Source organism: Nyctereutes procyonoides, unplaced genomic scaffold (assembly GCF_905146905.1).
Source record: "Nyctereutes procyonoides isolate TBG_1078 unplaced genomic scaffold, NYPRO_anot_genome, whole genome shotgun sequence".
Classification (NCBI taxonomy): domain Eukaryota; kingdom Metazoa; phylum Chordata; class Mammalia; order Carnivora; family Canidae; genus Nyctereutes; species Nyctereutes procyonoides.
The window spans coordinates 50,060,736-50,087,502 of NW_026575121.1; the positions used below are offsets into that span (position 1 = coordinate 50,060,736).

Here is a 26,767-nt window from a genome sequence, read left to right on the forward strand (position 1 = left end):
AATGGTATACTTGCTTTAAAACTTATTGCTCACTTTTCTTGTAAAACTTAGTGCTTTCAGTAATCTTTTTGAATTAATACAAAAAAAAAGAATAATACAGTATCTACCTATGCAAATTCAAAACACTAGACTTTACAGTGAAGAACTAATCAGGAGAAGAAAGTAAAAGATGTTTAGACATTTTCCATTTTTGCTTTTATTGTCCTTGGAAAAAACATATTTTGCAGAAACATTATACTACATCAACTTAGAATATTTTGATTATCTTTGGCTTGGATAAATTACTTTCTCTATGTTTTTGGGTAAAATGGAATAGGTTAGGATTCCTGGTAGGGATTTGTTCACATTAATATGGCTCATCAGGGACATTATATTTAATTGGAGATCCTGCAGAATAGTAGCAGGAGGCTGAAGAGAATTATTTAGCATTAGCAATGGCTCGTCTGGGAGTTGTGCACTAATCAAGGAGCTTGAGTGTTAGCAGTGGGGATGATGGGAATTATGACGATTATGACATGTAAGCATGTCTGTGTGAGAACTGGACAGGCAATGAGTTAATCAAGAAGTATATTAAATGGCTCCCATGCTGATTCATTATTATCTACCATAGTGCCTGTCAGGTTGTGTATTTAAAAAATACAATTATTGCTGAATTCAGTATGTATAAATTCAGCCACCATTCTTTGCTTTTCAATAAAATAACCTCAGATTACCTAATACATATAAAAATAGAAAAATGAACCAACCCTGCTGACTGTGTGATTTGTGTATTATAGTCTCTCTCTTCCTTTTTTTTTTTTTAACACTTTAGAGTGAACCCTTAATTTTAGATTCATTTAAAAATGTTTGCTTTGCACTTTCATATGTTAGTTTAAATACTCTGGTTTATCTCTATTTCATAAAAAATTTGGATTCAAAAGCAAAATTTTTATATCTTAATTTTTTGAGATGAACAGTAATTCCATTATTTCAAAAAGATATCAATATTTAACATATGAAGCTGCAGACAAATCAAAGTGTTAATCTTTTCCACCATCAAAATGCTCTAAAATCAGGGGGTGGGTGTGGTGGTGGTAGAATTTTCTTTGCTCTGGTGGGTGGTCTCTTTGTGCCAGGTAGACCCATTCTGTGCCCAGCATGGTTAGAGCCATCTGTCATGAAACTGTCAGTTAGAAATGCTAGAAATGTACATATTTTGGGGGGAAATGAAACTAATAAATTGAATTCCTTTTAGAAAATAAATTGAAATACAGCATAAATCCATGAGCAAACTGGATTATATCTATAGGCAAATTTATGGAGTTACTGTAAAGATGAACACACACAGTTTCTTTTGTTGTAAGCACTGCCAAATTTAGTAAAACTTTCTACCAAACTGTGACCTTCATGTATTAACTTAATTAAAGCAATATTATGGGTACTACTAAAAGTGTTAACCTGTGGGTGGTTGTTATTGAAATCCATTATCTGTGAAGTCTGTATTTGTGGTCAGCTGCATCAGAAATAAAACTTGTAAGCAAGACCCTCCCTTGGGTGCTGTGAGCTCAGCAGGTTAAATCGTCAAAACCTGTCAAAGCTTCTTAAAAGACTGATCATTTAAGCTCCCTGGAGTTAAAGGTAAACCAATCATTCCAGTTAGGAAGGACTGTGACTTTCTTTAGCAGCATATAAAAATTAGGTTTGGACAGGAAAAAGGATTTATATCAATATCATGTATGAATTATTTTTTTGACATACGTGTTTGCATACTTGCTATTTAACTTAAAAAAATTCCAACTTTAAATCTGTGGAAAGTAACTTGTGAAGATTTTCCTTTGTAAATTGGAAAAGAGTATCCCCAGATCTTAATTTTGTTCAAACAAAACTTTGAACTTTTACCAATACTAAAATTTTAAGACCAAAACACAGTGAAATATTGAGTATATTTTGGTTTTGTGTATTTCAACATTTCTGGCAAAATTTAAACAGCATAGTTGGAAAAAGAACATTGTGTTTCAATGTAGTTAAAGTCTGATGGCAGGAAAAAGTACTTAATCATGGTCTTTTTTTCAAGCATCTATTCAAGAAGGTTTAGAAATTCTGTAGTTTTACTGAAAAAGCTTACATCAAAAATATTTGAAAATATAGCTTACCTTTATAAATGTAATATTTATTTTTATTTTGTTAAATTCCTGTACAGTTAACATACAGTTATATTAATTTCAGGTGTATAATAAATCAACAATTCTGTACATTACTCAGTGCTCATCACATTAAGTGTATTCTTAATCACTTTCACCTATTTCACCTACTGCTCTACCCACCGCCCCACCCACCTTCATCCACTAGTTCATTTTCTATATTTAAGATTCAGGTTTTTTGCTTCATTTGTTTCTTAAATTACACATATGAGTGAAATTTTATGGTATTTGTCTTTCTCTGTGACTTCTTTCACTTAGCATTGTACTCTCTAGAGCCATCCATATTGTTGGAAATGGCCAGATTTCATTTTCTATGGCTGAATAATATTCCACTCTGTGTGTGTGTACACATACGTACATGTACCACATCATCTTTACCCATTCATCTATTGATGGACAGTTTGGCTGCTTCCATAATTTGGCTATTATTACAAATAATGCTGCAGTAAACATAGTGGTGCAAATATCCTTTAAATTAGTGTTTTTGTATACTTTGGGTAAATACCCAGTAGTGGAAATACTGGATCATACGGTAATTCTATTTAATTTTTTTTCTAAAAGATTTTATTTATTTATTCACGAGAGACAAAGAGTGAGGCAGAGACATAGGCAGAGGGAGAAGCAGGCTTCCCACGGGGAGCCTGATGTGGGATTTGGTCCTGGGAATCACCTGAGGACCACCTCAGTCAAAGCAGACGCTCAACCACTGAGCCACCCAGGCAGTGGGTGGCTCTATTTAATTTTTTGAGGTACCGCCATACTGTTTTCCACAGTGGCCAAAACCAGTTTGCATTTCCTCCAATAGTGCATGAAGGTTCCTTTTTTTCCTACATCCCTGCTAATACTTGTTTCTTGTTTTCTTTTTTTTTTCTTAAGAATTTAAGTAATCTCTACGCCCCATGTGGAGTCAAACTCATAACCCCAAGATCAAGAGCTGCATGCTCCACTGACTCAGCCATCACCTCTTCACTTCTTGGTTCTAGCCAGTCTGACAGATGTGAGGTGTTATCTCATCGTTTTCATTTGCACTTCCCTGATGATGGGTGATGTTGAGCATCTTTTCATGTCTGTTGACCATTTGTATGTCTTCTTTGGAGAAATGTCTGTTCATGTTTTCTGTCCATTTTTAATTGGATTATGTGGGGGATTTTGGTGTTGGATAAGATCTTTATATATTTTTGGATTATTGACCTCTCTTGTTACTTTTGAAATTCTCTCTTTATCACTACTTTTTGTCACTTTAATTACTATGTGTCCTGTGTGAAATTCCTTGAGTTGATTTTGTTGGGAACTCTCTGTGCCTCCTGGATCTGGATTTCTTGTTTCCCTCCCCAGATTCAGGAAGTTTTCAGCTTCAAATATATTCTTTGAATTTTCTGTTCCTGTTTCTCTCTCTCCTTCTTCTGGGATCCCTAAACTGTGAACGTTATTAATGCTTGATAATGCTGTTGAGTTCCCTTGGTCTGTTTTCATTTTAAATTTTTTTCTCTTTCCTGTTTAGCTTGATTATTTTTTACTACTCTTCATAGGTTCCTGATCCATTCTTCTGCTTTCTCTAGTCTAGTATTTATCCCATCTAGTGTATTTTTAAGAGAGAGAGCATATACTAGCTGATGGAGTGGGCAGAGGGAGATGGAGAGAGAGAGAATATGAGTGGGGCTTAGTATCACGACCCTGAGATTATGAGCTGAAATCGAGAGTTGGGTGCCGAATCAACTGAGCCACCCAAGCATTCCTCTGTCTAATGTATTTTTAATTTCATTTGCTGAATTCTTCATCTCTGATTCTTTTTCTGTTTTCTTTGTCTTTGTTGAAGTCTGACTGAAGTCCTCCACTCATAAGTCCAGTATCTTTATGACCATTACTTTAAGTTCTCTATCAGGCATATTACTTATTTCTGTTTAATTTACCTCTCATGCTGTGATTTTTGTCCTGCTATTTCATTTGGGACATATTCCTCTCATTTTGTCTAACTCTCTGTTTCTGTTTCTCTGTGTTAGGAAGGTCACCTGTGTTTCCTGCTCTTGAAAGTAGTGGTCTTATATAAAAGAGGTCCTGCAGGGCAATGTACCCTGTTCACCAAAATCTAGCACTTGAGAAATGTCTCCTGTGTTTGTTGTGTATGCCCTGCTATTGTGACTGAGCCATGTTTATCTTCAGTCATATTCAACTCAAGTGAATATATCAGATATAAATCTACTGTTGCTCCCTCCAGTCATTTATCTGTTCAATATGTTTACTGCAAAGCCCTGTCTAAATCAGGAATGGGATGTGGTCTGTCTAATGGAGATTTTCTGTTCTTGGGACACAGGGCTGTGTTTATATTATTTTCTTCACGCTGTTTGTTTTGGGCTTATTTTGCTCTTTTTCTAGTTTGTCAATGTGGGAGCTTAGATTATTGATTTGAGATATATCTTAATATTTGCTACTATAACTTTCTCTATAAGCAGTGCTTTAAGTGGTGCATCTATTATTTTTTTTATATATTGTATTTTCATTTCATTTCAGAATATTTTCTAATTTTCCTCTCTTATCCATAGGTTATTTACAATTTTTCAATTTCCAAGTGTTTGGAGATTTTTTTTTTTTCTTTTTTAATAAGTAAGCTCAGTGCCCAGTGTGGGGCTTGAACTCCTGACTCCAAGATCAAAAGTCTCATGCTCTACTGCTCTACTGACTGAGCTAGCCAGGCACCCTGGAAATTTTTTGTTGTCTCTGTCACTGAGTTCCACTTTAATTTGTTTATGGTCATAGAACATATTTTATGTGTTTTGTTTCTTTTTTTATGTGTTAAAGTTTATTTCATGACGCCTCTCTGGTGTATCTTGGTGACTGTTTCATGTGTACTTGTAAGGACTTTCATCATCTATTGGATGGATTAAATGTCAGTTAGATGCAGCTGATTCATAGTGTAATTCCTATTTGTGCTGACCTGATTCTCTCTACTGCTAGTTTGTTGCCTTTTATTGAGAGAAGAGTGTTAGATTCACCAACCAGTATAATTAGATATTTGTTGCTCTTCAGTTCTGATTTTGCTTTACAAAGCACTGTTGTTGGGTGCTTACATGTTAAGAATTTGTATATCACTTTGTTAAAGTGACTCTCTTATTATGTAATGGTCTTCTTTATGCTTTGTAAATTTCTTTGCTTCAGAGTTTGCTTTGTCTGATAGTAATAATCGCATTCCAGTCTTCTTTCATTGAATATTTGCATGGTATTCTCTCTCTCTTTCATTTTACTTTTAACCTATGGATTTTAATATACATTAAAAACTCGATTAGACAATGTATTTTGCTTTCAACAGGCAAACACATTTTAAAGAACTCAAGAGGATAAGAATTATTATATTCACCTAGACGGTTGCCATTAGTGTTCCTTCTTCACTCCTGATGTTCCAGGTTTCCTTCCTGTATCATTTCCCTTCTACCTGAAGAACTTCCTTTAGCCCACCACCTCTTTTTTAGAACTGATCTGACAATTAATTCTCTTCATTTTTTTCCTTCCTCTGAGAATCTCTTTATTTTGCTTATATTCTTGGAGGTAGATATAGAATTCTGAGTTGATAGTTTTTTTTTTTAACCCCAGCAGTTTAAAAATATTTAAAAATATTTTGCCACTTCTATAGAGAAGTTGAATCACTATGTTGTACATTGAAATAAATATAACAATGTGTGTCAACTATACTAAAAAAATTAAAGGGTCATCTGGCCATCTCAGTCAATAGAACATATGACTTTTCATCTTGGAGTCATTTGAGTCATTTTGGGGGCAGGGTTACTTACATTTTTTTTTTTTAAATAAAGATTTTATTTATTCATGAGAGACACACACACACAGAGAGAGAGAGAGACGTAGAGACATAGGCAAAAGGAGGAACAGGCTCCATGCAAAGAGCCTGATGCAGGACTTGATCCTGGACCCTGGGATCATACCATGAGCTGAAGGCAGATGCTCAACCACTGAGCCACCCAGGCATCCACCCCCCAAAATTTTTTGATTACTTAAAAAATTAAATTTTTGTTCTAAAATAATAAAAATACTGTGCCACCTCTTTTTTGGCTTCTCTGGCTTCTGATGTGAAACCTAGTTCCTTTTTAAAAAAAATGGTATCTATAATTCTTTGAGTAATTATTCCTGTATAATTAATGTGTTGTTTTTCCTTTTTGTTTTTAGGATTTGCTTTGTCTTTAATTTTCAGTGGTTTGGTTAGATGTGTTTGATCATTGATTTCTTTTTGTTATCCTTCTTGGGATTTGTTAAGTTTCTAGAATCTGTAGTTTTATGTCTTTCACAAACTTGAGGCATTTTCAGCCATTTTAATTTCAAATATTTTCTTAGCACTGTGTTGTTTTTCTTCTTGTTCTGTGGTAACCTGTATGTTAGACTTATCATTATTCCATAGTTCTCTGAAGCTTTGTTAGTTTTTTCCAATCCTTCTTCTCTTTGACTCTGATTGTATAATAGATTTCTTTTACTTTATTGACTCTTCCCTCTGCTATTGAGCTCATCCATTAAGTTAAAAATTTTTTTGGTTATCATATATTTCAGTTAAAGTTTCCATGTGTTCCTTTTTGCAAATTCTGTTTCTTTCTCATTTGTTTCTAGAGTGTGTGCTCTTGGTTTTTGGAGTATTTTTATAATAGCTTCCTTAATCTTTGTTAGATAATTTCACCAGTTGTCATCTTGGCTTTGTTGTCTTTTGATTATCTTTTTTTTAAAATAGATTTTATTTATTTAATCAGGAGAGACACACACACACACACACACAGAGAGAGAGAGAGAGAGAGAGAGAGAGAGAGAGAGAGAGGCAGAGGCACAGGGAGAGGGAGAAGCAGGCTCCATGCAGGGGGCCTGACATGGGACTCGATCCTGGGTCTCCAGGATCACGCCATGGGCTGAAGGAGGTGCTAGACCACTGAGCCACCCGGGCTGCTCTGATTATCTTTCTAAGTGTTGAAATTTACCTTGTTCTTGGTATGCTAAGCAATTTTGGATTGTGCAGTCGACCCTTAAGCAACATAGGGGTTAGAGGCACCAAACATCTGTGTGTTCAAAAATCCATATATAACCTTTGACTTCTCCAAATCTAATAGTCTACTATTTGACTTACCAGTAACTTACAGTCAATTAACACACACACACACACACACACACACACACACACACACACTTCAACTTTTAGAAACTATTTATTTTCCACCAACCTTATTTCCTTTTTTTTTGTGGAAGAACAGACTAAGACTCAGTGGTTGTTCCTATCCATTCACTGGACTGAGCAGTGGGAGCTGTACCCTAGTCTTCAGTGGCAGACTGAGAGCTTCAGTAGAGGGCCCCTGCATGTCTTCAGACCAGTCTGTGACTTCAGGTTGAGTTGTTATCAGTGGACCCAGGAGTTGGAGCAGTCCATTGCCCCTGAAATTCCTTCTTGGCTCCTCTTGGTTTTCAGTCTCCTGAGGATCTCTCTATCTCTGTAGAAGTAGGAGATTAGGCATGACTTCCCAGATTAATATATATTTTGTATCTTGTATATGTTATATGCTATATTCCTAACAATAAACAAGAGAAAAGAAAATGTTACTAAGAAAATTATAAGAGAAAATACATTCACAATATTGGTTATATAAGTGGACCTGTGCAGTTCAAACCAGGTTTGTTCAGAGATGCAACTGTCTTTGGGATATTTTATGTATTATGAAATTGAGATTTAAATTCTTTAAAGAATTTTTTTTTTTTATCAGCAGCAATCAACATGGTTGGCTTCAGAGCCAATGTTGTCATCCCTTTTCTGTGCGCTTTAGGCCTTTGTGATACTGTTTTTGTGTCTCACAGGTGTACTACCATCTAGTCAGTCTGAGATCTGTGGTCTGTTGAGTTTTAAAATATTCTTGATATGCCTATTAGATTATATCTATACATGTCCATCCAACCAAGGGATGGGTGCAGGAGTTGATAAATTTATTGGGTCACTTCTCTTCACTAGCTTTTCCTTTGTTATCTGTGCTTCCCTTTTCATTCCTCTTATTGGGGAAGCTGGGATTTTGGTTACTTTGCATTTATATATCTGTTTATGGCCAGGTGTTGAGAGTACAGAGGGAGACTAAGGAAAACTACTTTTTTACTCATAGCACTTCTGACACTAAATGTGTGGGGTTTTCTCCCTCGCACCAAAAACCAGTTTTGTACGCCAGCTGGATGTTGTACAATTTAATTCAGCTCTAATACCAATTACCTGGAGTTTGATTCCACAGATGAGGTCTTGTGAGACTGCCCCCACTTTAGATGCTTTTCTCAAGTCCTGGGTTATCACTTGAACTTTTCCCCAATTGGCTATAAATTAGGGGTTTCCACAGCCCCCTCCTCAGGTTTGATAATTTGCTTTGATAACTCACAGAACTCAGCCAAATACTTGACTTAACATTTATTGGTGGGTTGCCTGGGTGGCTCAGTGGTTGGGTGCCTGCCTTCAGCTCAGTTCCTGGTTCTGTGATCTGGGATTGAGTCCCTCATTGGGCTCCCAGCAAGGAACCTGCTTCTCCTTCTGCCTGTGTCTCTGGCTCTCTCAGTCTGTGTCTCTCATGAATAAATAAATCTTTTATTTATTTTTTAAAAATTATTTATTTATTTATTTATGATAGTCACACAGAGAGAGAGAGAGAGGCAGAGACACAGGCAGAGGGAGAAGCAGGCTCCATGCAGGGAGCCTGACGTGGGATTCGATCCCGGGTCTCCAGGACCGCGCCCTGGGCCAAAGGCAGGCACCAAACCGCTGTGCCACCCAGGGATCCCTAAATAAATCTTTTAAATAAAAAACATTTACTGGCTTACTTTAAATGGTATCATAAAAGATACAAATGGATGGCTAGGGGAAGAGTTACATCAGGCGACGTCTGGAAGGGTCTTGAGTACAGGAGCTCTAGTCCATGGAGTTAAGGTGTGCCACCTTTCTAGCACCTGGCTGTGCTCACCAACTCAGAAGCTCACCGAATCCCCGTTGGCTAGGAAGGTTCCATTATGTAGGTGTGATTGATTAAATTGTTGGCCATTGCTGATTACCTCACTCCTTAGTCCCTCTCTTCTCCCCTGGGGTCAGGGGAAGGGAGTTGAAAGTTCCATCCCCCTGATTGTGTCTCCGTTAATCTGGTGACCGGCCCCCTCCCTGAAGCTATCTAGCCTCCCACCCCCAGTCAGCTTATTAGCATACAAAAAGACACTTATCACTCCGGAGATTCCAAGGATCTTAGAAGCTCTTGTGTCAGGAACTGGGGTCAAAGACCAAATATTAGAACAAAAGATGCTCTTAACACCCCTATTTATCAGGAAATAACAAGGGTTTTAGAAGTTCTGTGTCAGGAACCGGGGGCAGAGACCAAATATATATTGCTTCTTCAGTCAGAAAGAAAAAAGGCAGTGGGAATTCACGAACCCTCATGGGACTGCAGTTTCACTGATGGGAGAAGAATGTTCCTTCTCTGTTTTGGCTCCTGCAAGCTCCCATTTTGTCTCGGCTCCTGTTGCAGTAGTAGAGTTACCTGATGGCTGGGGCACCAAAGAATCAAGTTTAAAACAAAAACAAAAATCCCTGGGAAATTTCTAAGTCTTAGGAACTCCCTTTTCTACTTTTTGAGTCAGAAATCTAGGCCTTCTCCTGGAGGAGCTCTGTCAGCATACCAGTACCTACTTTGGGGATTACATTTTGTTCATCAGCCCGAGCGTGGGGGAGAACTTGGAAAATGTGAAAACTCACCACTGGTTGAGGTTTCTTCTTCCTCTTGATCTGCCTGCTACTTCTCAGGGTTCACACATAGTGGATTCATGTATTCATGTTCAGATTTCTTAGCTGCATTTAGCGGGACAAACAGAAGACCACATTTACTAATGTTTTACTTGCAATTAGAATGATCAGTGGGGTTTCTTAAAAGTCATTTAAAAACAAGTGTGGGAAGGAATTCAGTGTAGCTGAATAGGTGTTTGTGTCTGATACTATTATGCTGTATATGGGAAAAGTTTGGTTAGATAACATTAGAGGAAAAGCAAGAGATTTTCATTGTGTGATTAAGAGCACTGCCTGTTAAGTTTGTCTGAGATTTGTGGGAGAGAAAGGAAGTTATAGTTAGCTTATAGCTAACTGCTTGGAATGGCCCAACTGCAGCACCTCTAGTAAGCTGCTGTTTGTGATAGAGTATAACATTCCTCACATGAACATTATTTTCTTTTCATAGGAGATAGATGTTGAGAGCCGCCAGCCCCGGTTAAAGCCTAAACTCTTTACTAGGACATTGAAAATTGTTTTCATGGTGGTTTCCCTTCTAAGTCTTTATGTCTTTATCTTCCCCATACTCACCCATCAGTACATCTTGCTTTCAGGCTGTTTTACGGATGTCTGGGTAGACTGGGGCCTTTCCCATTTCCACGACTTTGAGTACAGAAGTTGCCTGTTAGTTACTCTCTTCACTTTTTTCCCATTTATTAGAAACTCCCTTTTATACTTAAAAAATGGATTCTTCATGAAATCAGTTTCTGTATTAGCAGTGTGTCTTGCTCTCATTTATTATTCCTGATTGCTGTTGGTTGTATTAAGTCTGTTTTTTGTTCTAGCCTGAACTCCTGGAAGGGAGAGGACTGTGATGTCCCATTTCTTTATGTAGCAGAGTGCCCATGATAAATGTCAGAATGAGTCAGGGAAGGGAGAGGGAAGTGTGCAGGGTCTATTTAATGGTAATGATATATGGTGGGTGGAGCATAAAGTAGTTGAATTAGAAAAGAGAGTGAAAAGCAGACCCAGTAATCTATAAATGGAATTAGGAACTTATGTTTAGGGCAAAGTATTTTATTACTTTGGGTTTTGACAATAATACTCAGGTAGTCCTATTCTTTGTCTATTTGTTATAGTTTTTCTTTTGGAGGGGCAGCTTTTTCTCTTGTTCTTTCTGTCCATAGAGCCAGCTGCCATCTCCCTGTTCAGAGAGGCAGCTGCAGATTTTTCTACCGTGTGTTGTCCAGATGTTCCTCTTCATTTGAATACATATATTTACTCTCTTATACAAAAGCGACCTGTGGACAGCTGCACCAAGTATTTTTTCTTAACCCAGTCAGACATTTGGATTTGAAAAAAAGTTAGATTTTTCAAAGAAAGACAAGTAGCTTGTGCCATTAAACTATTTATGTCTTCCTTCCCCATTGCTGTTGCTGGGTAGGGTACCCTTTTACCTCTGTCCTTACAGTATGTCCCGTGACAAATCTATTTCCCAATGTAAGGAACTAATTGATCCTGAAATCTGAAATTCCCTGAGCTGTCCTACAGACTAGAGTCTATACCTGGGTTCTCCAGTGCTTTTGGGAAGCTCACTGAAGTCCTGCATTCTTGGGCTTTTATCTGGCCACTTTCAGCTGTGACCTTGCTGAGTGGACCAGGCTCCTTGTGGGAGGCAGTACCGTGCGAGGTGGGTCATGCTTCAAGCTATCAGGTAACTTGATCTCTCCGGACACTTTTGAGTTCTTCCCCCATTTTGACTCCTGTTCTCTACCTTCTGTGTTGTTTATAATTCCTAGGAAAGTGAGAGTCCTGTCTTGGCCTCAGGCTTGATTCCAAGTTCTGTTTATCTGACTGTGTGTTGCTCAGTCTCCAGACTAAGTCCTCATAGAAGTACCACTCAGCTCTTATTCTGTTCCTGGTGGCTAGGCCCAGGCATAGAGCCTTAGGTAAATTCAATGGATGGCAAAAATCACTTTGGATTTAATTACTGAAATTATTAGGCCTGGGGCTCATTCAAAGTACTCATCCTGTCCTCTGCTGGAGAAGAAATTTTCTTGTTTGGAAGATGGTGAGAAAAAAAGATTTGTTTTTAGAGAATAAAAACATTTCCCAGATGTTTTTGGTGACTTCGTGTATCCTCTCCCTGCTCACTGAGAATGAGTGTGCTGACAAAGACAAAATCTTTTTGAACTCCTTAACTGCTTTTTATGATTGTTGCTTTAAGTAAGGGAGCTAACTGTAGAGTGCCAGGATTTTGTTTTAAAGATTGTATTTATTTATTTGAGACAGAGGGAGAGAGGATGAGCAAGGAGGCGGGCAGAGGGAATGCCTTGGTATCTGGGAGAGTAGCTGCTTTGAGAAGGTATCTGTTAAGCTGCACTAATGGAATAATGGTAGGTAACAGGTATTCCTTAAAGCTAGGTTGCATTTGTGGCTGTGGTAATTTAGGAACTATATGATGATTTTCATATAACCATTTTGATACCAGATTAGATTTTCAGTAAAAGTTTGTAGATATTTTTCATGACCATCTTTAAAAAGCTTTTTTTTTTTTTTAAGATTTTATTTATTTATGTATTTGACAGAGAATGAGAGAGAAACAGAGTGAGCGAGCACAAGCACAAGCAAGCAGAGAGAGAGGGGAGAATCAGGCTCCCTGTTGAGCAGAGGACCTAACTTTCGGCTCTATCCCAGGGTAGTGGGATCATGACCTGAGCCAAAGGTAGATGCTTAACCGATGGAGCCACCCAGGCACTCCCCCCATCTTCAAAAGTTTTAACTGCTTCATTTAAAAAATAATATTCACAATTTTTGATTTTTAAGGTAAAATAAAAATATACATGCTGTATTTCCTGTGGTAAGAAATACAAAATTTTAAAGAGTCCTGACATCTAATTTAAGCTGGTGGGATAAATCAGACCTCATCTTCCTGTTCCAAATTCCCAGGAAAGAGAAGCACTTAAAAAACCGAAAGAAGGGATCCCTGGGTGGCGCAGCGGTTTAGCGCCTGCCTTTGGCCCAGGGCACGATCCTGGAGACCCGGGATCGAATCCCATGTCAGGCTCCCAGTGCATGGAGCCTGCTTCTCCCTCTGCCTATGTCTCTGCCTCTCTCTCTCTCTCTCTCTCTCTCTCTCTCACTGTGTGCCTATCATAAATAAAAAAAAAAAAAAAAAAAAAAAAAAAACCGAAAGAAAATAACCAGGATTTTGGTGCAAAAATACGGGAAATACGGTCTTGAAAACAGTGAAGAATTTCTGAAGGATAGATAGCAAATGTATTTATTCATTCAACAGAAAGTCCTGGTCAATACACAGGAGGAAATGGCTACAAAAGGTGGAACAGTTTCAGAAGAGAAAGATCCAGAGCAGGAAAGGGAACCTGGAACAATTAACAAGATGTCTGGTTCAGAAACCTCATTGTGATCATCCAGCTGGGTGATTCCTCCATGCTGAGTGTCTGTCAGGGGAATGGTTGGTGAACTGGAGTGCCATGTCTTGAAATTTTTTATTTGTCAAAAAAGAATGAGGTATATCTCTAGATTTTGACAGTACATCTCTAACACATTAGAGGGTGAAAAAGAACAAGTAAAATGGCACTAGAATAATACTGTTGATGTTTGAAAAAACTCCATGTGAAAAGATTTTATAATGTTGTAGTTACATACATTACATAAAAGCATAGACGGGGCGGGGGCGGTGGTGCTCGGCAGTGGCAGTATTGGTAATTGCTTTTAAGGTGGGAAGTTGGAGTTCTTTAAGGGAGTGAGGAGCAGTGGTTATCATTATTGCTTAAACTCTTTGTTTTATTTATTTATTTTTTTAAAATTTATTTATTCACGAGAGACAGAGAGGCAGAGACGCAGGCTGAGGGAGAAGCAGGCTCCATGCAAGGAGCCTGACATGGGACCCAATCCTGGATCCTGGGATCATGCCCTGAGCTGAAGGCAGACACTCAACCGCTGAGCCACCCAGGCGTCCCAAACTCTTTGTTTTAAAAATTGAAGTAGTATATTCACATGTTACTTGGGTAATTAAAGGAAAATAAAACTTTCATAACATCTAGATGATTCATTTTTATAGTGTTGTCAATTAGTGGCACATGGTGAGCAATGGTACTGATGATGGGGCTCCAGTAGTTTTTTGAGATCTCATGGCTTTGTTGACTATCTGTATTTTAAATGACTGGAACTGACATGTAGCTATTCATATGCTCTGGAAATACTTTTTAAAAATACCCTGAATGGGGCATCTGGGTGCTCAGTCAGTTGGATGTTGAACTCTTGGTTTTGGCTTAGGTCATGAGTCCATCTTAAGGACTTCTGGTCAGGTTTATGAGGTACCCATGCTCACATGTGTTAGGTGTTTCTCTGTGGTGGGGCAGTCTCTTTGAAAAGCTGTGTCAATCTGCAATTAGAAAGATATATCGATTACCTTGTGTGTGTACCAAGCTTTCCCAAAAGTTATAGAGAAAAGAAAATGTCCTGCATTCCCAAGCATTACAGTTAAGCCACATGAAAGACTAGTCTTCAGTTTTTCTTTCTTACTTGACATTTGCCCTTCAACTGAGGGAAGCCAGGCTTCTATTTATTGTTCTTCTGAATTGGTCCTCAAGGTCACCAGAGATTTGATATTTTAGATTCTGTAGCTACTTCTCTGAATCTTCATCTTAGTTGGTCTGCCTGAGGCATGCAGCACTGATGACTCTCCCACCATTTTGATGACTTTCTTCTCCCTCACCATCCTCTGGTCTCTAAGGGCTCTGTGCATCTGCTGCTGGAGCGCCATTCTGAAGTGCTTTCTGTCGCCAGAGTCCTCTTTGTCAGGTTAATTCCAACTCTTTCTTTTCTGGCTGCAGTTATTAATCAAACATTTATAGTATGTGTCACTGCTATGTGCCAGAAATTCCTCACCTAGCAGAACTCACAGCAGAGTGTATTAAAAAAATGAGTATGAAACCTGCTGATTTTTTTTTAACAGTGTTATTGAGGTACCCTTAGCATATTATAAAGCTTATCCATTTTAAGTGTATAGTTCAGTGAGTTATACCAGTTGCTGGGCATTTGGGTTGCTTCTAGTTTTTAATTAGTATGAATAATGCTGTTATGAATGTGTGTCTACATGTTTTTGAGTGAACATGTATTACCCTTTCTTTTGCATGTATATACTTAGGATTGGAATTGCTGGGTCATTTGGTAACTATACTTAAACTTTTCGGTGTTGCTAGACTGTTTTCCAAGGCAGCTGCATCATTTTACATTCCTTTTAGTAGCCTATGAGGGTTCAAATCTCTCTTCATTCATGCCAATGCTTGTTATCTTTTTTATTATAGTCCTCCTAGTCAGTGGGAATTGGTATTGCATTGTGATTAACAATGTCTTTTGAAGAGCAAAAACTTTAACTTTTGATGAACTTTCTTTTTTTATGGATCAATCTGCATCTGTAGAGTGTATCACTTGAGTTTCTTTGCCCTGTGTTTCTGCTTAGCTCTTTGAAGATATCTAGAAGATCAGATTGCTTATCCCATCTTTACTTCCCTGCCTTGCCTCAGTTTTGATAGTGCTCACATTGTTCTGGGGCTGGGGCAGTGGTTGGGCGCGCATGTTCCCTAGTTCTACTTATGTTCTTCCTGGCCCGAGCACTTTCAGGACTGGGGTGATCATAGCTTCCCACTCTTGCTAGTCCCTTGAAAACCTTCTTTTTTTTTTTTTTTCCTTGAAAACCTTCTGTTGGGTTTCCTAGCCCCACTCACATGTGTTATTTTCAGGTAAACATGTTTGATCATGTCACTTTATTCTTGGAGAATCCTGACTGACCTAATTTGGACTGAAAGTGTTTCTGAGATGGGAGTTGGAAAATGATGGCCTGTGAGCTAAATTGGCCCACCACATAGTTTTTGTAAATAAACCTTTATTGAAACACAGCCATGCCCATTTGATTTTGTATTGTGTATGGCTGCTTTTGTGCTACAAAAGCAGATTTGAGGGGTTTGATGGAGTCTGTGCTCTACAAAACCTAAAATATTTACTCTGTGGTTCTTCACAGAAAAAGTTTGTTGACCCTGGTTCTTTTGCATTTAAGGTGGCTCGCAGAATCCACAGGAGGGCCAGAAGATAGACAACCCAGTCAGGTGAAATGAGTCTGTTAGAGAACAGATCCATCTTCCACTACTGACCATTCTTGCCAGTTGGGATGTTCTGGGATAGACTCAAAAGTTTCTCTAAAGCTGTCCTAGAAGAACTGACTCTTTTACTTCTGTGCCTGGTATGATATGTAATCTGCTTGCTGGGGTACCACTTCATATTACTCTTATTTCTTTGGGTGTGCCTGATTGGTGGAACTGGGATCGTGTACATGCCCCCTAATTGCAAGGAAGTCTGGGAAATCTTTTTGTTTGTGTTTGTTTTTTAAGGATTTTATTTCTAAGCAATGTCAACACCTAATGTGAGGCTCAAACTCAAAAATCCTGAGATCAAGAGTTGCATGCTTTACTGACTGTGCCAGCCAGGTATCCCTGGGAGATGTTCTCTTTTGCTTTTTGCTCTTGATAGAAGAGGGAAGCAAGTTAGAGAGGAGTGTTGGAATGGTCATTTAGTCAGTCTTCCTGCAGCATGAGAAGTTATCAATCACTATCAATGCTTTTTTCTTTTTAACATTCCTTGTTAAAAATTTATTCTTATTTTCTTCTCCCCCTTCCTGCTCATAAACACAAAGAAAAAAAACCCTAAAACAGGGAAGTAACCCATGTCCTAGAAGATGGCAAGCGTGATATCTGCCACAATACTGTCAGTGCCAAAAGTAGACAACAGTCCATGCAAACAACATTTGGAGTGTCTGCATGGTGACATTGGCTGTTGGCTCAGAAGTCCCACAGGGGGATGTCATCCTTCTGTTGAGTGGCAGCAAATGAAGTGGGTTGTGTCACAGCTAAGGAACACAGGCCTGTCAAGAACTGTGTTTTACTCTAATCTTTACTGTGAAATTTTCCTTTCAGGCTAACAAGTTTGCCTCTTTCCTTTCAGGCTAACAAGTTTGCTCTCACAGTTTCATGGTGCTGCTAGAAGATAAAAGGCAGCTCCGTTAGAGATGAAGGACCGTTTACTCCTCACTAGCCATGGCAGTGGTCAGAATATCAGCATTTTTGCTCTCATTCCCCAAGTCCCAATTCCCAGAAGGTGATGTGAAGAGGATCAGATGATATCTGTATGAAATAGTTTGAGCTTAGACTTCTTCTCACATAGTGAATCTTTTATAATGGACTATTAGCATCTCTGCACTTTGCCCCAGAGTCTGACAGTATCCTTCTCTTCTCAGGCTGTTGGTTATTCAAACACTTGTGCAAATACACTTTGAGACAAAAGGCAGTTGGTGCCTTGCTCATATGATGTGCAGAAATACAAAATACTCAGGGAAAGTTTGTGCCAACTAGGATCAGGGTAAGTTTAGCATGTTTTGTAGCAAGCAACAAACTAACAAGGGCCCCTCCATCAGGGAGCAAGTAGTTGTTTAATAGTCACACTATGAGTGCTTGTTTTACTTAGTTGCCTAGCTTATATGACTAGCTGCAGACACTGCTCAAGATCAGATTTTGCCATTTGGAACACTAAGTAAGGATGCTTGGGGTGGTCCGATCCCATGGTGAACTGCCTATACCAAAAGTAATTACCAGTTACTTCCCTTTCTGACTAGGAACCTCTAAGGTTGACCTGGTTGTATTCTAATGAAATCTCTACATCCAGTTCACTAATCTGGTCTTCTTGTTAAGAAGAATTGAGTTGGTACTTATGGCAGTGATTGTATTTGAGATATTATTATAAGTAATAGTTACTGATACTACAAAATATGTTTTAGGCACCTGCGTGGCTCAATTGGTTAAGCATCTGATTCTTGATCTCAACTCAGGTCTTGAACTCAGGGTCGTGAGTTCAAGCCCTGCTTTGGGCTCCATGCTGAGTGTGGAGCCTACTTAAAACAAGAGCAAAATACTGTGATTTAAATAGTATGACTTTCAAATATTCTCCCACAAAACATCTAAACATCTTTTTAATTTTAGGTTAGGGATGCCAGTGTATCTAAGGATATCCAGAAATTTTGGTTATTGTTTTTGCCATCCCTTAGGGCACAGATAGGCAAACTTTGCCTATAAAGACTCAGAGTAAATATTTTAGGTGTCTGTCCCAACTACCCAACTTTGTAGTTATAGCACAAAAGATGTCATAGAGAGTAAGTAAATGAATAGGTAGCTGTGCTCTCATATTTTTTTTTTTTTTTTAAACAAAAGAAGACATTGGGCTGGATTTGGCTGTCACTATAATTTGTTGTCCCTTTCCCTGGGAAGTTATCTTTATTTTGCATAGTTGAACTTGGTTACTACAATATCTGTGTTCCAGATTAAGGGAAAGAACATAGCCAAAATTCAGAAAATATGCTTATGTTTAAGTTGTAGGGAATTTCCAAGTTGTACATTTCACTTTCTTTTTTTTTTTAATTTTTATTTATTTATGATAGAGAGAGAGAGAGAGAGAGAGAGAGAGAGAGAGAGAGAGAGGCAGCAGAGGGAGAAGCAGGCTCCATCCACCGGGAGCCCGACGTGGGATTTGATCCTGGGTCTCCAGGATCACGCCCTGGGCCAAAGGCAGGCGCCAAACCACTGCGCCACCCAGGGATCCCTGCATTTCACTTTCTGATCCCAGTGACTCAAACTTAAAAGACTCTTCTTAGTCTAATAAACCTGGTCTCTACCTAGTCAGTCATATGCCATGGGAGCAGGGATATGAAGGTTTTGGGGCACAGTAGTGGTCTGCTACCATGGTGTGATTCTATAATTTATTTACTTTTTAAAAAGATTTTATTTATTTATTCATGAGAGACACAGAGGCAGAGAGGCAGAGACACACAGACCAAGGGAGAAGCAGGTTCCCCTCAGGGAGCCTGATTTGGGTGGGACTCAATCCCTGAACTCCAGGATCACGCCCTGAGCTGAAAGCAGAGATTAACTGCTGAGCCATCCAGGTGTCCCTATAATTTATTTTAAGCTCCTTCAGAACGGAGAGGCATAAACCCCTGTGTTCATTTAAACTACATTGTAGGTCCTTTCAGTTCCTCTTACTGGCAATTAGCAATCTAGGGATGGCTTTTAAAAGCATTTACATCTCAGTCAAGACTAAGTTTGTAAGTAAATGGGTTTTCATTGGTGACATTAGTGGTTTAATATTTAGCAGTATGGATATTAGAAACTGATGCTTATTAGTGAAATTAACACTATCCAAGATACTTGGATTGGCTGAAACATTTCCAAGACCTCTCACCCTTGAATGGACACGATACAAGAATTAATAAGACATTTACCTCTATGGATGGTGCCTTGCACTTGAGTTCCTTGTTTTTGGTATCCCACCATCAGAGAGGAGGATTTCTGGTTGCCTTTATAGCAACTGTAAAGATCAAATCTTGCATTTGGAATTTTATTATGTCTCTCTTGGTGACTCTTTTATGCAAGCTGATAATTTGACAAGAATTGGGATTTTATGCAGCATGTGGAGCAAGCTGTATGCTCTTTTAAATTTTTTAAAAAAAGATTTATCAGAAAATACATGAGTAGGGGGAGGGGCAGTAGGAAAGGGAGAGAGTCTTCAAGCAGACTCACTACTTGAGTGTTTGATTTCAGGACCTTGATGTTGTGACCTGAGCCAAAACTGAGAGTCAGGCACCCTATGCTGTATGCTGTTTTGCTGAGAAATGTTTGCTTATTAAATGTATGTGTGGTGGACTTTGGACTGAGAGTTGCTTTTATTATAAACTTTTTAGCAACATGGATTTAACTAGTAGATAATCCTTTCCCAGTTTTTCCTGTTCAACTTTTTGGTGTCCACCATTATATCCATCTCCAGAAATAACTTGTGTATGGCCAATATGGCCTAAATTTTTTCATTATTTTCTTTTCAGATTTTGTGGTAAGAACATTCACCATGAGATCTAGCCTCTTAACAGATTATAAATGCACAATACATTATGCCTGTTTATAAGTCCCCATTTCCTCCTCCCCTTATCACTGATAACTACCATTCCAGTCTTTGGTTTTATGCATTTGACTATTTCAGGTGCTTCCTGTAAGTGGAGACCTGAAGTATTTTGTCTATGTCTGTCTTATTTCACTTGGCATAATGTCCTCAAATTCATCCGTGTTGTCACATATTGCAGAATTTCCTTTTCTTAAAGACACTGAATAGTATTCAGTTTTAAGTGTATACCACACTTGGTTTATCTATTTAGCTGTCAGTGGACATTTAGATTGTTTCTAAACACATTTTAACTATTACGGATAGTTCTGCAATGAACCTGGGAGCGCTAACAGCTCTTTGAGATCCTGATTTCATTTTTTTTTTCTTTCCCAATACATACCCTGAAGTAGAATTGCTAGAGCATATGGTAGTTCTTTCTTTCTTTTTTTTTTTTTTTAAAGTAAACTCTACCCTCAGCTTGGGGCTCAAACTCACAACCCCAAGATCAAAAGTCACATGCTCCACAGACTGAACCAGTGAGGCACTCCATGGTATTTTCTTTTTTTTTAAAGATTTTTATTTATTCATGAGAGACACACAGAGAGAGGCAGACACACAGGCAGAGGGAGAAGCAGGCTCCATGCAGGGAGCCCAACGTGGGACTCGATCCCGGGACTCCAGGGTCACACCCTAGGCTGAAGGCAGGCGCTAAACCGCTGAGCCATTCAGGGATCCCCTCCATGATAGTTTTTTAAAAAAAATTTTGAGGAACTTTGTACTGTTTGACATAGAGCCTGTGCCATTTTGTTGTCCTAAAGTTCTTTTGTAACAAGGATTTTGAAATTTATGAATGCCATCAATATCTGGCGGTCTTACTAGATTTCTCTTGATAGTTTGCTTTCTCAGGCTCTCATTTCCAGCCCTTTTTATATTCTCATACCACCAGTGACTCTTTTGGTAATCTTATCTCTTGATTTGCACACCAAATAGGAACTGCCAAAGGCCGGAGCCTTCAATTTCTGCCAATAGATTTATGAATCTACCTGTATTTATGCCTATTCTTGGTATCTTCCGACTACTGAGAAGGAAAGACACGTTCCTGATCTTATTCCTGCTGCTTTCTCTGCAGTGGTGGCTGGAGAATGTCTATGGAGAAGGACTTTTAGGCAGCACAGCTGAGGAGTGGGTGCTTTGGGAACTTGTCTTGGACTGCTTAACAAGCTGTCTGTCCTGTCTTTACTGTTTGTCTTTCCTGTCTGATTTTCCTTTATCTTGTTTCATTTTTTTGAAGATTCATTTACTTAAGAGAGAGAGCAAGAGAGGGAGAGTGTGCAGAGGGAGAGAGAGAGAGAGGCAGGCTTCCTGCTGAGCAGAGAGAGCCAATGTGGGGCTTGATCCTAGGGCCCCAAAAATCATTACCTGAACCAAAGGCAGATGCTTAACCACCTGAGCCACCCAGGTGCCCTCTCTTTCATCTTTTTTCTTTTTAATTCCTGGCTTATATTTTTGTGTGTGTTAGAAATGAGCTCTATCCCTTTGTCCCTGTCTCCTGCTTCCCCATGTCTCCTAGCTCTGCCACTTGATTGTCAATTTGAATTGTTTCATCTCCCAGATGTTTTTAAGCTCCTTACTTTCCAGAGAGTCCTACTCAAGTGCATTTGTTCAAATTTTCCTAAGCTAAAAATAAAATCCCACTTCAAACTTTTTCTCAGCCATATCTCTGCCTCTCCCAACCTTTACAACCAAACAAATAAGTAACCCCTGTCCCACTCCTTCAGACTTCTCTCTGCACCCCCTCCTCCCATTTCACAGTCTCTTTCATTGTGGTCTTGGTACATTGACATTGCTTTTGCTAAGGTTTTGCTTTCATACTTGGTCTCTCCTCTCCCCTACTCCATCCTTCCCATCGTTCCCTGATGCTTCTACCAGGGATTAGTGTTAAAAGTATATGGTTCTAGTCATGCTGGTTTTCATTCTTTTTTTGTTTACCATGTTCTTAGAAATGCCTCCCTGCCAAATAAAGACTCAGCAAACCCATTGGTTCCGAGACAGAACCCTTTACTGATAGGAAAACAGGATTTTTAAAAACTTAAATTCTTTATTTAAATTCAACTTAGTTAACATATAGTGTATTATTAATTTCAGGGGTAGAATTTAGTGATCCATTAGTTGCATATACAGTCAATGCTTGTTACATCAAGTCCCCTCCTTAATGCCCATCGACCAACTATCTCTTCCCCCAACCCACCTCCCCTCCAGCAACCCTCAGTTTCTTTCCTAGAGTTTAATGTCTCTTATGGTTTGTCTCCCTCTCTATTTTAATCTTATTTTTCCTTTCCTTCCCCTATGTTCATCTGTTTTGTTTCTTAAATTCCACATATGAGTGAAATCATATGGTATTTGTCTTTCTTTGGCTTACTTTGCTTAGCATAACACTCTCCTAGTTCTGTCCACATCCTTGGAAATGGCAAGATTTCATTCTTTTTGATGACTGAGTAATATTCCATTTTATACATATGTTTTATATATTATATATATCCCACATCTTTATGCATTCCTCTGTCAATGGACATCTGGGCTCTTTCCATAGTTTGGCTGTTGTGAACATTGCTGCTATAAACATTGGAGTGCATGTGGCCCTTTGAATCACTATGTTTTTAACTTTTTGAGGAACCTCCATACTGCGAAAACAGGAATTTAGAAAATAGATTGGGAGTTTTGCAGCTAACAAAAACCTAATCTCTTTTCCCTGTAACTTTTAATTTGTGATTTTACCACTCTGAAAATTATGTAAGTTGTAACAGAAGAAAAATAGTAAAGTCACTAACTCTGGTATCTAAAAATCATGAATAGGGATGCCGAGGTCGTTCAGTGGTTGAGCATCTGCCTTTGGCTCAGGCTCAGGGAGTGATCCCGAAGTCCCAGATGGAGTCCCACATCAGGCTCCTTGTGGAGAGCCTGCTTCTCCCCTGCCTATGTCTCTGCCTCTCTTTCTGTGTCTCTCAAGAATAAATAAGATCTTAAAAAAACAAAGAAATGCTTAAAAAAAATCATGAATAAATGTGTCATGGTGCTACACATGTAGTTTTACAAAATGGAATCAAAACAAATACAATATATAATGATTTTGAAAAATCATTCTTGGGACGCCTGGGTGGTTCAGTGGTTGAGCATCTGCCTTTGGCCCAGCGTGTGATCCCAGAGTCCAGGGATCGAGTCCCACATCGGATTCCCTGCATGGAGCCTGCTTTTCCCTTTGCCTGTGTCTCTGCCTCTCTCTCTCTCTGTGTCTCTCATGAATAAATAAATAAAATCTTAAAAAAAAAAAAGAAAAAAGAAAAATCATTCTTTATCTTCTAGAAATGAATTGCCTTTCTAGAAGGATATTTCAGAATGCTAGTCTGTTGACATTTGTGTGTAAGTCTCTTTAGACACATTGTATGGAATAGAGAGAAAGGTTCTTTTTTTTCCCCTCTGAGAAATAGGATTTTATTTCGTTTTTAAAAATGATCTTTCTGGGGGCACCTGGCTGGCTCATTTGGTGGAGTGTGTGACTCTTGGTCTTAGGGTTGTGAGTTTGAACCCTATGTTGGGTATAGAGATTAGTTAAAAAAATCTTTTAAAAATGGTTTTTTTCTTTGGGTTCTCAAATTAAGATTGACGTAGTTGGCATTCTTTTCTTTACCTTTTCAGTCTTTAAGGGTGGCTTTTGCTTGTTGATAAAGAATTGGGTTAGATTTGGTGGATACTAAAGTCTGGACAGATTGTATGAGGCATTGCTGTTCTTGGTCAATGAGCACATGTAATCTACATTCTGTCGTCTTGGCAGTATCCCACCTTGTGCTGTGTTCCCATGATGTCCTAAGGAAGACTCAAGTATTCATGAACATGGTAAAGAGTGCCCACCTGACTACAAATCTTGAGTGATAAGTTTCAAAGAAAACCTCCCAGCATGAGGAAGCATCCAAAGCTGTTTGTTTTCTCTATCTTTTTCAATCTGTATTAGGTTAGAAGGTATTTAGAAGCTTTCACTCAGATCTGGTCTAGTGTACTTTGTAATACTAACATGCAGTGTTTTTGACCAAGCAGAATATCTTTTCTAAACATTTATTAGGCATCTAATATGAAATTTTTATTAACTCAGTTTTAAAATTCAGACCACAATTTTTAATCTATCTATATCCAAGTATTTAGTCATTTAAAAGAAAAATCAATGAAGGTGATTTTTTTTTCTTCTGTAAGTTGAAAAACACACTTTGTTCTATTAGATTATTATTTGGAAAATAAAAGGCTGGTTCAAGTAATTTTTTCTATTTAAATAATAAAATTTAAAATATAAAACTAAATGCTTGAGGGGGAAATTAATAATCTTTAAAAACTTCTTGGAAAAGTTTCTGAAGACTACTTCATACTTAATTTTTTTTCTTTTTGAAGCTTGTAGCCAGCAATATCCTAGTTAACTGATTAGTCCAGTTTAAACTTTTCCATGTTTATTACATATCAAAGTATATAAAAAGGAATTTATATTTTTCAAGATTTTGAAATTCTTTTTTTTTTTTTTTTTTTAATTTACGATAGTCATACAGAGAGAGACAGAGAGAGGCAGAGACACAGGCAGAGGGAGAAGCAGGCTCCATGCACCGGGAGCCCGACGTGGGATTCGATCCCGGGTCTCCAGGATCGCGCCCTAGGCCAAAGGCAGGCGCCAAACCGCTGCGCCACCCAGGGATCCCGATTTTGAAATTCTTGAAACATAAATCCATCTAGTCAGTGTAGGCAGTGATAAGTTGCTCTTCAGAAGAGCCACCTACATGGCTTGAATGCAGTTGGTTTTATATTAGTAACCCAGTGAAATCACCTCAGGCATTTAGTACAATAATAACAACAAATTTGAAATTTGAGTTTTCAGAGTTTTTAGAATTATTCTTTCCAGGTTGACTCATAAGTATTTCTTTGGGGACCAAAGCAACAGAGGCTTCTAGTTTTTTCTTTTAAATAGCTTTGCCACGGATTTTTGCTAGTACTGACCTTGGACTTCACTGTGGTTTTGTTGAGATGCTAGTAAAGGCACCTTAAAGAAAGATTTGTTTCTGAGAAACAGAAGAAAAGAAATCAATCATTTAGAAACAGCATGTTTTGTCTTTCTTTGTAAAGCTTTGATCTTTTGACATATAATTTATCTGTTAAAATATGTTAGACTCTGAGCTAGATTCTCTGCATGTTTATAAATAATTTGTGATAACAGGAAACATGTCTGTTAAGATGTTGTAAAACAAAAGGATGCAAACATATATGCAGTATGGTTACAAAGTGTATTTAGAAAAAAAGATTGGAAGTAATAAAATACTATTTAATCTCTTACTTTTTGATGCACGTTTATGATAAAAAATTTGGACATATAAATGCACAGACGTGTGTGTATGTATTTTGAATTTCTTCCCATTCAACCTTCAGTTCCTTTATGTATTGCTAAGTATCATTGTAGAATTTTTAATTTGCTGTAAACTTTCACCACAAAGAGAATGATTTATCAGTGAAAGTTATTAAATCAACTGCCAGCCATGTATATCTGTGAGATAAGTTTTTAGTACATAACATTGTGCTGGGAGTGATTAAAAAAAAAAAAAAAAAGAAAAATTTAAGGCAACCTCTGCCTTGCCGGACTTTCTGATCTGGTGGAGCAAGGTGTCTAAATGGTAGTAGTCCTAATCCGTGAAGCAGTCAGAATAACTTTGCTCGGCAGGATGCAATTAAATGCCAGATTTTGTACTAAGTACTATAAGAGTTCAGATTAAAGGCGATTCATCTGAAGCTGAAGTACCTGGGAAAAACCTGGTGGTAAAAAGTGAAACTTTAAGTGTATCTTTAATAGTCGTTAGTACCAGGAGGTGAATAAAATACACAGAATAAATGTGGATTTAACTTTACTTTATTCCCACCTGGCTAATGTGTCCATTTTAAAGGATTGCTCAGTGTTCAATTCCTTTCTTATAGAAAAAAAGCACAGCCACAATTATGACAAAATTGCTAGTAATAGGGACCCAACTGGGAAGAGCACAGTACAGGAGGAGCAACTTGAGGTTAAGGGGGGGAAGCAAGGCAGAAATAACCACAAGGAGAACCTTGCTTTGAACATGGAAATATTTAGGATCCCTTTGCAGGATTGACTGCTTTTTCCTTGCAGGGGCATTATCATTAAAGAGATTACAGAGTGTATATATTTGAGTATTTTCTATTAAGATACTGATGTATAAATCTCTTGGGCACAATATAATTTTTTACTTATTGGAAAATATTGAATTGATTAAGAGAACTCTGAACTTTCTAAAAGATGACTTAATTGGTTTCATTTTTTTGTAGTTTTCATTTAAAACAATGTGCTTCTTAAAAATTCATGGGTGAAGAGTAGAACTTAGCAATACTCAAAAGTATTTTCTATCTTAGACTTTTGGGGAGGTAGGGTCATAAATATCCGGGTAGATGTAGGTGCTCTAGTTTTTATGTCTGCTTTGTAAAATAAATTTAAACACAGTAGAAGTTCCTTAAGCTGGAAAATTTAGGGAAAGCCATTTCAAAGATATATGAATCCCTTTATCATTTTAAAAGAATAGATTTTTGTTTTTTTAGAAATAAGTTATTCTTTTCAGTAGTGAAAGACTTACCTCAATTAAGCAAAAAGTAGATTTAGAATGGAAAATGAGTAGTCTTAAAAATGGAGCATATATTTCTAAGTTTTGAGTAGACTCAGAACTTAATCTGCGTATCAGCTGTTTTAGGAATAAAGGTAAAATCGTTGAGGATCAGATGTGAGAGTATTTAGATGATTGTCAAGATT

At 38.0% G+C, this 26,767-nt stretch overlaps 1 protein-coding gene across 1 annotated transcript in view; it reads left to right on the forward strand.

Annotated features, from left to right (window-relative positions):
* Positions 1 to 26,767, forward strand: part of PCCA (propionyl-CoA carboxylase subunit alpha) — a 404,157-nt gene that overhangs the window by 35,775 nt on the left and 341,615 nt on the right. The window lies entirely within an intron of this gene.